The following is a 15,221-nucleotide window of genomic DNA, read 5'->3' as shown; positions in this document are numbered from 1 at the left end:
GGCCCTCAAGCTGGCACCCTCCTAATGCTGAAGCCTGATTTGAGATCTTCTCTGTGGGAGGAAAGAGTGTCTGCCCATCCTCACTCCTCACCAGCTGTCCCACAAGAGTGGACTCGCAGCCTCTGAGTGACAGCCTCTGCCTGCCACCAGAGGGCAGCAAAGCTCCACCCAGCCTCACATGCTCCTGGGACCCCCTGAACCGGGCCCAGAGAGGTTGAGTAACTTCCCCAAGGTTGCAGTAAATGATGGAGCTGGGATAATCACAATGAGTCTGACCTCAAAGCCAAAGTTCTTAATTATTATTATGCCATAAAGCCACCACGTAACCCAATTCTTTGGTTTAAAATTCTTTATGCAACGGCTCCTGCTTCCTCCCTGCAGCCTGCCTCATCTCTCCCTTCTCTGTTGCCCAGGCCCCCATAGAACCCAGACAGGATTCTTTGGCTCCTCCTTTGGCCTCATTCCATGCACACAGCTCACCACCCAGGAGCAGGGCAGACCTATGCAGAGAACCGAAGTTCAGGTTCAGTCGGAGCACAGTGAGATAGGGAGGCTTGGACATCCCCTCCCCTTGCTGGGGCTCTGGGTAGCAGCTGAGTTTGCATGAGCTTTTCTTGGAAGTTTTCCACTGTGTACTGATGCATATGGGCTTCCCAGGTGGCGCTAGTGCTAAAGAACCCGCCTGCCAATGCAGGAGATTTAAGAGACAAGGGTTTGATCGCTGGGTCGGGAAGATCCCCTGGAGGAGGGCATGGCAACCCACTCCAGTATTTTTGCTGGAGCAAGAATACTGAATCCCATGGACAGAGGAGCCTGGCGGGCTGCAATCTGTGAGGTCACAGAGAGTCAGACACGGCTGAGCGACTGAGCACACAGGCACCCACATGCAGCTTGGGTCAGCTGACACCATATTGCATCCGTGTTTCTTGAAGCTGCAGCAGAGTGGGCAAGGGCCACGAGAGGGACCTGATCATTCTCCCTGCTGAATTCCTTGTGGGGACACCTCTGTCTCACTGGAGGCAAAGATGGTCTTGGACCAGGAAAGTGACTCACTCCTCTCCAGCTCCTTGGCAGCCGCAGAAAGAGCAGAGCCTGTACCCCTGTCCTCAAGAGCCTCCCACCTGGCTTCATGAGGAACAGAGGCCATCAGTCATGAAGTCTGAATCTCCTGTTCTCTCTTCACCTCCAATGGTTGAAATGTCCCCCACCCCCTGCCCCATGAGACATTTCAGCCTGTCTCACAGCCATACAGACCACAAGAGCTTGAAACACAGAAACTTTGGTTTAAATCCTGGATCTAGGAACTCTCCTGGTGGTCCAGTGGCTAAGACTCTATGCTCCCAATGCAGGGGGGCCTGGGCTCAATCCCTGGTCAGGGAACTAGATCCCACATGCCACAATTAAGAGTTTGCATACTGCAGCTAAGACCTGGTGCAGCTGAATGAAAAAAAATTAAAAATCCTGGATCTGCCATTTACAGTTTTTTGACCCTGAGTGAGTCATCAATCTTTTTGAGTTTTAATTCATCATCTCTAAGATGGGAATTATTATACTTATCTTATGGGATGAGTTAAGGGCTAATGAAGATCAAATCTGTGAACAGGGCAGGAGCTGGGATTCAGCTGCTGCTGCTGCTAAGTCGCTTCAGTCGTGTCCGACTCTGTGCGACCCCATAGACGGCAGCCCACCAGGCTCCCCTGTCCCTGGGATTCTCCAGGCAAGAACACTGGAGTGGGGTGCCATTGCCTTCTCTGGGATTCAGCTAGTGGAGGCCTAATTGTCATACTTGACAAGGCCAGCCACCTGGGTCCGGCACCCTGTTTCCTAGGACTCTCCGGAACTGGCTCCACCAGCAATTTCTTCTTTTTCCGGGGTCCTCACTCTCTCCTTCAGCATAAAAACATGCTCCATCTCCCCAGAGTCTACATCCTTCTCCACTTGCTCTCCTTTTCTCTATCACAAAACTGCTTTCCAAAAATTTTAGTCATGAAGATAAAAAAACAGTCTTAAGACAGAATACCAAGTAGTGACCATGTATCCATTATCTAACTTTAACAGTAATTCCTTAGTATCAACTAACACCCAATTTTTTAAAATTTCTCAATTGTCTCATAATTTTTTTAAATCACTGGATTATTATCATTAGTTCTCATGTCTTATCTTACCTACATCAGTTCTCTTTCCCCTTTTCTTCTTCATGACAATTATTTGTTGAAGAAACAGAATATTTCTTCCTATAGAATTTCTCAGTTTTGGATTTGGACAACTACTTTTTTTTAAAGTACCTTTTCACATGTCCTTCTATAGCCTTATCATTATTATTATTTTCTTGGGGGCTGCTGCTGCTGCTGCTGCTAAGTCACTTCAGTCGTGTCCGACTCTGTGTGACCCCATAGATGGAAGCCCACCAGGCTCCCCCGTCCCTGGGATTCTCCAGGCAAGAACACTGGAGTGGGTTGCCATTTCCTTCTCCAATGTGTGAAAGTGAAAAGTGAAAGTGAAGTCGCTCAGTCGGGTCCAACCCTTAGCGACCCCATGGACTGCAGCCTACCAGGCTGCTCCATCCATGGGATTTTCTAGGCAAGAGTACTGCCTAGAAAGCAGTAAACTCAATTAGATCTAGAGACTGGATTTAAATTCAGATTCACTTTTGTTTGCTTGTTTGCATCATAGGAGGTACTGTGTTCTTTCCTTTTTCTGACCTGAGGATCCCCACTGTGACTGGTTGTTCTGCTTTTAGTCAGGTTAGGATTGATTGGGGGTTAGAAGTCAGCAGTATAATCCATCCATTATAAAGTTCCAAAAACCCGACTTAATGGTTTTTTGCAGCCTATAATGGTTGTTCCTGGATCCATTATTTCATTGAGTGCTACAAAATAGTGAACTTCTAATTTCAGCATTCTTTATGCATTTTTAAGCTAAGTATTTTTCTCCAAAGAACTTCCCTCATTGCCCATTATCCTGTATAGGAAATGCTGCTGACACCACAACCCACATCTCCTTGGCCTCCCTTTGAGTTTACCATATACGCTGATAGCTGCCCATCTCAAACGCCCATGTCTTTCTTTCTGCTTCTTTGGATGTTGCATCAGTTGCCAAGAGTCTCACCGGAGGTGGGTCACGAAATAAATGACTATTATACAAGTTGTAGAGTTAGCTGGTTTTTCTTTACTGCCCCAGAAAATCTGAAAAAAGGAGAACAGACTCAGGGCTGCCAATGAAACCTAGCACCAAAAGACTGGCCCACATGGCAGCACCTAAAGAGACTCTCATTTCCTGTATCTGGAGGAAAGGCTATGTTGAAAAACAGATCCAGCAGGAGAGGACAGAAAGAAGGCACCAAAGTAATATTCGAAGAGATGATGGCTGAGAAATTTCTAAAATTAATGAAAGACCCGAATTCACATATTCAAGAAGCTCAGTAAATCCTAAGCAGGATAGATACCCAAACACCATACTTAGGCATTCCAGAATCACACTTCTGAAAGTCAAAGGTATAGAGAGAAAAATCTAAAATATCCACAGAAAAAAACATACATTAAACTCAGGGGAATAGTAACAACAATGGCTTACTTCTTAAGAGTAATTATAGAAACCAGAACAAATGGAATGATGTCTTTAAAGGGCTGAAAGGAGAAGCCCTTGCTAACCTAGCCATCTATGGCTAGTGAAAACATTCTGTAAAAACTAAGGCAAAGTAAGATAGACAGCCAGTGGGAATTTGCTGTATGACACAGAGAGCTCAACCTGGTGTTCCGTGACAACCTAGAGGGGTGGGAGGGAGTCTCAAGAGGGAGGTGAAATATGTATACCTACGGCTGACTCGTGTTGAAATATGGCAGAAACCAATACAGCACTGCAAAGCAATTATGCTTCAATTACAAATAAAATATTTTTAAAAATGAAGGCAAAAAATTTTAGACAAAAGCTGAGAGACTTTGTCTCCAATAGATCAGCACTAAAAGACCACCACCCCCTACCCCACCTCCCTACAAGGCAGAAGGAACATACTCCAAAGCTAGTTTGGAACTTTAGGACAGAAGGAAGAAATCTGGAATGTACAAATAAATGGAGAAAATTTTTAAATCATGGAAAACAGTATGGCAGTTCCTCCAACAATTAAACATAGAATTCCCATATTATCCTGCAATTCAACTTCTGGATATATACCTAAAAGCATCGAAAACAGGGGCTGGACAGATACCTGAACATCAATACTGCATTCATAGCAGCTATTATTCACAAAATACAAAAGGTGGAAACCATCCAAATACCTAGTGACAGATGAATGGATAAACAAAGGTGGTATACATACAGTGGAATATTATTCAGCCTTAAAAAGGACGTTCTGACACATGCTGCAACGTAGGTAAACCTTAAAGACACTATGCTAAGTGAAATAAGGCAGACACAAGACAAACATCGCATGCTTCTCTCAGCCAAAGTTCTTAGAAGCCAAATGCACAGAGACATGATGATACTGGGTGGGTGCGGCGGGGGAGGGAATGAGGAGTTAAGTGTTTAAAATTTATTTTTTAAATTGGTGGTGGTATCGGTTGCACAACAAATATGTATTTAATGCCACTGAACTGTATACTTAAAAATGGTTAAAGTAGTATATCTAATGTCTTGTATGTTTTTCCATATAAAAAAAGTTTTAAAGACTACTAACTGTTTAGGGCAACAATAGTTACAGTGTATACTGAGGTTTCTAACTCACGTAGAAGTAAACTATACAACAACACAGAAGGTTGGGGGAAGAGGTATAAATGGAATTGTACTATTGTCAAGTTCTTACACCTTTCCTGCAAAATACAAATTTAAGGCAGACTGTACTAAGGTACAATGGCAAGAAGGCAATGGCAAGCCACTCCAGTACTATTGCCTAGAAAATCCCATGGATGGAGGAGCCTGGTAGGCTGCAGTCCATGGGGTCGCTAAGGGTCGGACATGACTGAGCGACTTCACTTTCACTTTTCACTTTCCACTTTCACACATTGGAGAAGGAAATGGCAACCCACTCCAGTGTTCTTGCCTGGAGAATCCCAGGGACGGGGGAGCCTGGTGGGCTTCCATCTATGGGGTCGCACAGATTTGGACATGACGTGACTTAGCAGTACTAAGGTAAAAGACATACTATAATCTTGAGATTAACCATTTCAAAAAATGCATGCTGCTGCTGCTGCTGCTGCTGCTGAGTCACTTCAGTCGTGTCCGACTCTGTGTGACCCCTTAGACGGAAGCCCACCAGGCTCCCCCGTCCTTGGGATTCTCCAGGCAAGAACACTGGAGTGGGTTGCCATTTTAGAGGTGATAAAACAATAATAAAAATAATTCTTAGTATCTAAAAGATTAATTAAAGGAAAGGAAGAACAAAACAATCAGTGGGAACAAATGGAAAACAAGTAGCAAGATGATAGATACAATTGCTAACAGACAGAGACTGCCTGACTGACATTAACACACAAACCAACAACAAACCAATTGTGCGCTTTGCAACAAGTGACACACTTCAAGCATAAGGACATAGAAAAACTGAAAATATTAAGACAGAAAAAGGTAAACCTTACAAATACCAACTATAAGAAAGCTAGGGTGACTCTATTAATAACAACGTAGATTGTAAGACAAAGTACTGTCAGAGATAAAGAGGGTCATTTCTTAGTGATAAATTCAACAGAATGACATAACAAACCTAGATGGATATGAGTCTAATAACAGAGTTTCAAAGTACACGGAGAAAAAAACCCAGCAGAACTAAAAGGAGAAACGGGCAAACCCACAATCATAGTTGGACGTTTTAACACTGCTGCCTTGGCAGTTAGTAAAAATAAAGAAATAAACATAGACAAAAACATTAATGAGTATATAGAAGATGTGAGCAATACTCTCAATTAACTTGACCTGATTGACATTTATAGAACATTCCAGCCAAGAACAGCTGAATGCATTCTTGTCAAGTGTACATGGAACAGTCACCAAGAGAGACCTTGTACTTGGGTCATAAAACAAGTCTCAATACGTTTCAAAAGACTGAAATCATACCAGACGTATTTTCTGATCACAGTGGAATTAGAGTTTAAGGTGGTTTCAACTTATGTCTATTGTGAAATAATTACTGAAAAATTTAATTAGCACCCATCATCTCAGGAGAAGGCAATGTCAACCCACTCCAGTACTCTTGCCTGGAAAATCCCAGGGATGGGGGAGCCTGGTGGGCTGCTGTCTATGGGGTCACACAGAGTCAGACACGACTGAAGCGACTTAGCAGCAGCAGCATCTCATATGGAGACTAAATAGTGTTCCCTCATCACTGTAAATCACAGGACACAGCCCCAGTTCAGACCGAGTTACGACGCAACCTCAAACTAAGGGGTATCAAGCAAGGTTGACAGATTTGGCCAGTGAAGAAACACACCTTTTTATTTTGAATTTACTGTGGTGTGGTGTGTGCGAGGTTTGCAGCATCTCAGCTCCCTGACCAAGGATGAAACCATGCCCCTTGAAGTGGAAGCATGGAGCCCTAACCATTGGACAACCAGGGAATTTCCAAAACAAATCTTTTTCAATTCACACAGTTTATAATGTACATGGAGAGCAAAAGCAAGATCAGTCAAGGTGGCAGCTTCCCATGACCCTTCTTCAAAAGGATGACCCCAAAACAAGAGATAACAATGCAACATGAGGGGTGGGGCACCCTGACAGCCAGGAGTCAGTTCTGTGTAGTTTGATAAACTGCAGCTATACTCTAAGACGGGCAAGGCAGAAAGCCTCCTATGTCATTAGAGCCCAGGAGGAAATGAGAAAAAGGCCTTCCTAGAAGAGGGAGAGGAAGCCCCTCCATAAGTTTCCTAAGTTCTCATGTTCTGGGAGGACTACAGGGGGTCCTGCCAAGGTTGAGGTCAGCTGTGGTTAAGTCTTGCCTGCATGACCCTGGTAGAGACGCACATGGTCGCCAGGACCACGTGGAGGAACCATTTCCCTTTCAGGGTTAAGACTTCTCTTCCTTCCCCAGCTAAGGCTGGAGGCAGGGGAGAGCCTTCAGTCCAGGGAGGCGATTGCTGGTGGATTCTGTCCCCTCGCTTTCTAGTTACTGTCTTGATCCTGGTGGAGGCTGAGAGACAGAGGAGGGAAGATGACAAGACAGTTCCTACCCAGCTGGATGCCTCAGCGTTCTCTCAGCCTGGCCAGAGTCTAGAGAGGGCTCCTCCTGTGGGCACTTGTGTATATGCTTCAGAGGACCAAATATTGAGTCTTTCTGAGGCATCTCCTGCCATGGGATCTAAAGAAACTCCAGACGTGCCGACTCCTCTGTCCTGAGGTTGCAGGCTGCTTAAAAGATGTTTTCAGACCTGAGATGGAGAACCAGTCGCCCTTTCTCAGCTGCAAGGGACCAAGTGGAAAGCACCATGCCCCACGTGCCTCCTTGGAAGGAGCTCAGCACACCTGTAACTCCTTTTTCCTTCTCCCGTCTCTCAGCTCTTCTGCTGCTGCTGCTGAGTCACTTCAGTCGTGTCCGACTCTGTGTGACCCCATAGACGGAAGCCCACCAGGTTCCGCTGTCCCTGGGATTCTCCAGGCAAGAACACTGGAGTGGGTTGCCATTTCCTTCTCCGATGTGTGAAAGGGAAAAGTGAAAGTAAAGTCGCTCAGTCGTGTCCGACCCCCAGCGACCCCACGGACTGCAGCCCACCAGGCTCCTCCATCCATGGGATTTTCCAGGCAACAGTACTGGAGTGGCTTGCCATTGCCTTCTCAGCTCTTCTACGTGCTCCAAATAGGGGAGTGGATTCAGGAGACACAGAATCAGCCAACGAACGTTTATTAATCTTTCCAAAGAACCAGCTTTTGGTTTCATTATTTTTTCTGTATTGATTTCCTCTTCAATCTTTATTATTTCCATTTTTTCCCCTGTTTACTTTAGGTTTAATTTGCTCTGCTTTTCCTGGTTTCTTAAAACTGAAGCTGAGATCGTTGATTTCAGACCTTTCTTCTTTTCTAAAGATAGCATTTAGTGCTGTAAATTTCTCCTGAGGTACTGTCAGAGCAGCATCCCACACCTTCTAATGTTGTGCTTTTATTTTCATTCAGCTGAAAACATTCTCGAGGGCTTCCTTGGCAGTTCAGTGGTTAAGAATTAGCCGTGCAGTGCAGGGGACACCCAGTAGGTCCCTGGTCTGGGAAGATCCCACATGCCTCGGGGAAACTAAGCCTGAGCCACACAACTACTGAGCCTGCGCTCTAGAACCTGGGAAACCAGAGCTACTGAAGCCCGGGCACCCTAGAACCCCCGCTCCACGAGAGAAGCCCACGCTGCATGAGAGGAGCCAACACAATGAGAAGCCTGCACACCGCAATCAAGAGTAGCCCCTGCTCAGAGCAACTAGAGAAAGACCCAGCAACAGAGACCCAGCATAGCCCCAAAGAGCAAACTAAATAAAGAACAAAGAAAACACTCTCTAACTTCTTTGACTTATCCTTTGATGTATTTAGGAGTGTGTGATTTAACTTCCAAATATCTGGGGATTTTCCAAGGATCTTTCTGTTATTCAACTCCATGTGGTCCGTGTATATGACTTGAATCCCCTTGATTTTATTGGGACTTGCTTCATGGGCCAGATTATGATCTATCTTGGTAAATGGCCACTGTGCACTCGAGAGACTTTGTATTCTTTTGTTGCTGAGTGGAGTATTCTGTACGTGTCCATGAGGTCGTTAGTTGATGATGTTTTTAAGTCTTATTCCTGCTGCTTTTCTGCCTATTTTTCTGTCAACTATTGAGTAGTACTGAAATCTCTGACTACAATTTATGAATACCTATTTCTTCTTGTACTTCTCTTAGTTTTTATGTATTTTGAATTTCTATTATTAGTGTACATAATAATTATGCCCTCTTGATTAACTGACCCATTTATGATTACGAAATGATCTTCTTGGTCCTTGGTAAATATTCTTCACTCTAAAATCTATTTTATATGATACTAATAGAGCCACTTCAGTTACCTTTTGATTAGTGACAGCATAGCATATCATTTTCTTTCCTTTTACTTTTAACCTATTTCTGTCCCCGTTAAACAACAACTCTGCATTCTTTCCAGCCCAGGGCGTGGAGTTCCACTTTCTGTCTCCATGCATTTGCCTATTCTAGGCACCTCGTATACTTCCCGAATCTTTACATCCTTTGAAGAGTTGGAGTATTATTCATGCTAATTCTTCTTTAAATGTTTGGTAGAATTCACCATTGAGGCCATCTGGTTTTGGACTTTGCTTAGTTGAGGGGTTTTTGATTACTGATGCAATCTCTTTATTAGTTACAGGCCTGCTGAATATTTCTATTTTGTCTTGTGTCACTTGAGGCAATTTGTTTATTTCAATAAATTTGTCCATTTCTCTTGGATTATTTAGTTTCTTGGCATATAGTTGTTCATGGCTTCCCAGGTGGCACCAGTGGTAAAGAATCCACCTGCCAATGCAGGAGACACAAAAGACTTGGGTTGGTCCCTGGGTTGGGAAGATCCCCTGGAGAAGGAAATGGCAACCCACTCCAGTATTCTTGCCTGGAAAATTCCATGGACAGAGGAGTCAGGCGGGCTACGGTCCACGGGGTCCCAAAGAGTTGGTCACGACTGAGTAAACAGGCACATAATTGTTCACAGTATTCTCTTACAATATTTTTTACAATAAAGTCAATAGTAATGTCTCTACTTTTATTTCTAATTTTAGTTTTTTTTTTTTTTAGTTTCCTTTGCCAGTCTGGTTAAAGGTTTGCCAAATTTGTTGATCTTTTCAAAGAACAAACTTTTTCATTTCATTAATTGTCTCTACATTTTCCCTTCGTTTTTTGCAAAATATTCTTGCTGGGTATAGAATTCTAGGTTGACAGTTTTAAAGAGTTAATCTATTGTTGTTTACTTGCATTATTTCCAAGGAGAAAACTATTGTCCAAGGAGAAACAGGTAATATGTCTTTTTTCTCTGCTTTTAAGATTTTCTCCTTATCCCTGACTTTAAGCAATTTGAGTATGATATGTCTTGATATAATTTTCTTAATGTTTCTTGCACTTAGGGTTTTGTTGAGTTTCTTGGATCTGTAGGTTTACAGTTTTCCATCAAATTTTGAAAACTTTTAGCCATGATTTCCTCAATTTTGGGGGTCCTCTTACCTCTCCTTCTCCCCTCCTCTAGGGACTCCAATTATACGTATATTTAGCTGTTTTTTTTAAATTGTCCTACGTTTCACTGATGCTCTGCTCATTTTAAAACAGCTTATCTTAATTTTATTTATCTTTATTGTGACTACATATATATATATTTCTCATAAAAGTTGCCACTTAAAAATGTATACAACACCATTCTTTATAAATTGGAGAAAGTAATCCTTTTTGTGAGGACATGATGAAAATAAACTGTTCTCCTTGTTGGGGCAAAATGAAAACAATACACATATTGTCACTATTGTCACTGTGAAGTTCAAACACTTCAACTCTTTCAACAGTGGAGCTGCAGCCCCTTCTAGACATAAGGTCAATGTCTGACTATTGCTTTCCTTTTTTTTTTTTTGTTGATGTTAGCAGTTGTTGAAGCCTAGTGCCTACATTTGTGTATTTGCTGGGAGTTGCAAAATAATATTCAAATTATGTCTCCTTTTTTTCTTACTTATTAACTGGAATATATAAAGAGATAGTTCCGATCATCTACTGCAAAATAGAAAGCTTCACACATTTGCCTGTCATCCTTGCTCAGGGAATAATAATCTCTGTTTTGCTGCAGTTTTACTCTATGTGCTGCCAAAGCGCCATTTTAGCCAGTTTCAAGCATACAGTTCAGGGGCATTAATTACATTCACATCATTGTGCAACCATTATCATAGTAACTTCCAAAACTTTTTCATCACCCCACACAGAAATCCTGGACCCATTAAGCAACTTTCCGCTCCCCTTTCCCCTAGCCCCGGGTAAATTCTCATCTACTTTTTGTCTCTGTGAATGTGATGGTGTTCTTTAAAGCTTCTGGGCACCACATTTTTCATCTCAATTAGTTTCCAAATATGTGTCCAACTTAAACAGCTCTAAGTTGAAAATCATAATGCAAAAATTGACATGAGCATAAAACCTTTAATGAGCTTTCTGCATCCAGTGCCAAACAAAGAGAATAAGGTCAGTGAGAGATCATTTTTCCAGAACCACACAAACCTCCTCTCCCCTCTAAGACTTGGCTGCTTGGCCAGTTCCCTTCCTAAGATCAGGATTCTTTATTCATGTTAAAGTAGAAACCAGGGGGTTAATTTTTGCTACAATGTCAGCTGTCAGATCAGGCACCAGCTGAGGCCTTTTTGGATGGTGGGTATGATTCCTCATCACACCATTGTTTCTCTGCTCTTTCTGAACATTCCATTTCAAAAAAGGCCATTTGTCCTCACTCTTTAGAGCAGGGCTGTTCACCTGACGTCCTGGGATGGTTTGTGGATAAACCATACACTGAGTCCATGAACTTCAATGGGAATGAAATGATATCTTTGTTTTAATTAACCTCTTACTGAAAACTACATCTCCAGGCTTCCCTGGTGGCTCAGAGGTAAAGGATCTGCCTGCCAGTGCAGGGGACGCGGGTTCGTTCGATGGCACATCTAAGCTAAGCCGTGTGAATCTAAACAGCTAAGCCCGTGTGCCACTACTGAAGCCCGCACGTCCTAGAGCCTGGGTTCCACAAGAGATGCCACCGCAATGCCAAGCCCTCGCACTGCAACTGCAGAGAAGCCCCCCGCTCGCCGCAACTGGACAAGGCCTGCAGGCATCAATGAAGACCACGTGCCATCATAAATAAATAAATCTTTTTAAAAAAGCTACATTTCTTTCATTTAAGGAGAAATCTCAGCAATAGTAACAGCACCTGACACTTTGTCCCCCGTAGAAACCAGGGATCTTTCCATGTCATGTCTGGGTTGTTGCAGAAACCTTGAAATATCGTTTATACTCAAACTGCTTTGAAATTACCTTAGTCCACAGAGGCACTGCTAGATAGAGCTTGCTATTTAAAGTGTTAATAAACAAAACACATATAATACACATCACAAGTTAAAAAAATATTTTGATTACTTTTTGATTACATTTAATATTTCAACTGAATTTCAGTATAGTTGGTTTTCTTTGCAAGATGACATATTTTACTTCAGAGCTTTAAAAAATGTTTTGAACCTGTGCAGGGGTCCCTACCCTTCACCTGACTGCCAAGAGGTCTGAGGCACAAAAAAGAGATTAAGAACCCTGGTCTTTGGCAGGGGCTGCTGCAGAAAACTTCCTCCTTGCAGGATGGCTGGCTGTTGAGGCCAGATGCATCTTTTCAAAGGATTTTGGGTGAAGGATTGAGATTCATTACTCAGCATTTACAATGTTGCAATGTATACCACTTGGCTGTCTCTTAATAGGAGGCAGATAACCTTTCTAGGGGACTTCCCTAGTGGTCCAGTGGCTGGGGCTCTGTGTTCCCAAAGTAGGTCTGGGTTCAACCCCTGGCTGGGGAACTAGATCCCACATGAGGCAACTAAGTATTGCTGGTCAGCAACTAAAGAACCCACACGTTGCAGTGAAGCTGGAGAACCCGAGTGCACAACTAAGATCCGGCGCAACCAAATAAGCAAAGATTAAAAAAACAAACAAACACAAAACCTTACAGGTGCCAGGAATTCTACTTCCTCTACCCCAAAAGGGCTCACACTTGGCTGAGTCAGCAGTGCCCACCAGGAAAAAAAAAAAAAGATTTGAACCATCATTGGTATACCAGTTTCATTTCTGAAGGAAATTGATACCTTCAGAGCCATGAAACACCAGGCTTTCTATTTTGATGGGGGCACAGGTGTGGACCTCGCCCTCCTCCAGCTCACATACCACAGTTCTCTGACAGTGACCTCCTTTGAGCAGGTTCAGCCTCATGTCTGGAGACAGGACACAGGATTTCTTGCTTCTTGGCCTGGCTGGTGGATGGCTAAGGATGGGAAAACCCATCCCACGTGGTCGGACCTGGGTGCGCTCCCGGGGAGACCCTGCACCCTTGGTTTACCCTGGAGCCCTCTGAGACCTGGTCACCCTCGGTCAAGTGCACACGTCCTGATCTAGCCTCTGTGTGGATCTGCCTCTGGGTCGAGGGCTCCCTCCAAGGAGAGCGTATGCATGGCAGCGGCTTGCCTCTCCACGGCTCTCAGCGCTTCATCTTGAGGACTCTCAGGTACAGCAAGTCACCCTTCTGGGCTCATGTAGGGGCACGCCGAGCCCCACCTCTTACCTGAAGGAGAGCTGGGGGATGGACAATGAAGGCCTGGATGGCGTGGTCCTGGGCTGGAGAGACTGACTGTCCTTTGGAGCCTCTTGGTGAAGACAACAAGATGTCTCTTCCTTCTCTTTAGCCATCGGGCGGGGGGGTCTCATGTTCTCCACAGCCCCTTCCAGGTGGAGCAATCCAGGTGGGTCCAGCAGGGGCCGTACTGTCCTCCGAGCCTCAAGCCAGGGATCCCCGGGCCCCCCCATCCCCCCCCATGAGTCCTCCTCCATCACTGGTCTCCTCCCTGTCCTGGCCCAGTTCATCACACCCCATGCATCACTGCAACCTCCCTGGCCTATTTTTGCCCCTTCCAACCCATCCATGGGGCTTCCCCAGTAGCTCAGCCGTAAAGAATTGACCTGCAATGTGCAAGAGCCGGGTTCGATTCCTGGGCTGGGAAGATTCCCTGGCAAAGGGGAATGGCAACCCACTCCAGCATTCTTGCCTGGGAAATCTCATGGATAGAGGAGCCTGGCGGGATATAGTCCATGGGGTCATAAAGAGTCGGACACAACTGAGCAACTAACACTTTCACTTCGACCCATCCTCCCCTCATCCTTAGGCCCCAGGCTGATGGGTCTAAAACTGACCATCTCCACTCCCATTTCAGACTGGTTCTGCCCCCCCCAAACCCTCCATTTCTGGCCTGGCACTCAAGGCCCTCTCAACCCAACTGGTCTCATTCTCCCACTCCCTGCCCCCAACCCCCCTCATCGGGTCCTCCCACTCACCGGGCATAGCTCATCTGTCTGGCTGCCCACCCAGCTACCCCAGGCACCTGCAGGCCTGGCCAGGCACCAGGCAGGCATCTGAAATGCTTGCTGAGGAGCAAAATCTTAAGAATGTCGCCACTGTCTGTGCAATTGCTATGGTTTCCCCAGCATCCCACCGCGTCTGGGCTTTCTGGAAGGACCACTTTGAGCGACAGGCCTGAAGGTCTCACCCTGGAGGTCACACTGTGGAAAGCGCCCCTCTTTTCTCTTGACCCCTTACTGCTGGGCCTCCACACCACACCCCTTGGAGGGTCCTGGGTGATGGCTGTTCCACTGTTTTCCCCTGAATCCACTTTAACCTTGGGGACACCTTGGGAACAGTGCCTGTCATCCATCCTGAGTGGGCGCAGACCCTTTCGCCCTGTTTCATGCTCTGGGCCCCCATTCCAGCCTTTGGTGCTTTTTGCTTACTCCCTGGCCCAGATTCCTGCTTTGAGCTCTCAGCTTGTAGATCTTTTCAGGGAGGAGGGACAGATGGCTGAAGAATGGCAGACCACACATTCAAGTCTCCATTCCACTCGTGAAGCCGCCTCTGAACCCTTCCACCGAGGCAGCAAGGATGTCTGGGGCTCGCCTGTTTTGCCAGGGGGGAGACCCCAACTAATGGAGAGGCAGATGGCAGCCAAGCAGAGCTCTCACCAGCCCCCAGTTCTCTGCCCAGCCTGAGCCTCACCCCAAACCCTGGTTCTGCAGGATGGGGGCTTGCACCAGGGCCCAGGGCAAAAGCACAGAGGGGTTCCAGCCACAAGGATGGGGATGCCAGAAGCTGAGTTACGGGCTGTTCTGAGCACCAGCCTGGTACTCCCTCACCGTGGTGGCAGCAGGAGTGAAGCCGAGTCACTTTCTGGTCATCGTGGGAATCGGAACCGGATAACTCAGGCAGCAAAGCTCTGGGTGTCCCCCAGAGGTGCTGCAGCCCCGCATATGGGGGAGGGCTTGCAGGGGCGGTCCCAGGAGGATGAACTGTCTGGGGCTCTGAGATGCAAACGGATGCGGGCCCTGCAGGAGCGCTCCTGGGCAGAGGGACCATGGGTCTGTGTCCCCGTGTGGGAAGACTGAGTTTGTATAGGGGAGGGGGCAGGGGCTTTGGCTCAGCAGGAACAAGATCCTTCTCCGGTGGACCACTGCCCGAGGG

At 45.6% G+C, this 15,221-nt stretch overlaps 1 pseudogene; it reads right to left on the bottom strand.

Annotated features, from left to right (window-relative positions):
* Nucleotides 1–10,697: 10,697 nt before the first annotated feature.
* On the bottom strand, nucleotides 10,698–10,795 carry LOC129545854 (U6 spliceosomal RNA; annotated as a pseudogene).
* Between the last annotated feature and the right edge of the window lie 4,426 nt (nucleotides 10,796–15,221).

Source organism: Moschus berezovskii, chromosome 27 (assembly GCF_049115385.1).
Source record: "Moschus berezovskii isolate FMDL1 chromosome 27, NW_MosBer_1.0, whole genome shotgun sequence".
Taxonomy (NCBI): Eukaryota; Metazoa; Chordata; class Mammalia; order Artiodactyla; family Moschidae; genus Moschus; species Moschus berezovskii.
Note: the sequence above shows the minus strand (reverse complement) of the source record. Positions and strands in the feature narration are given on the sequence as shown.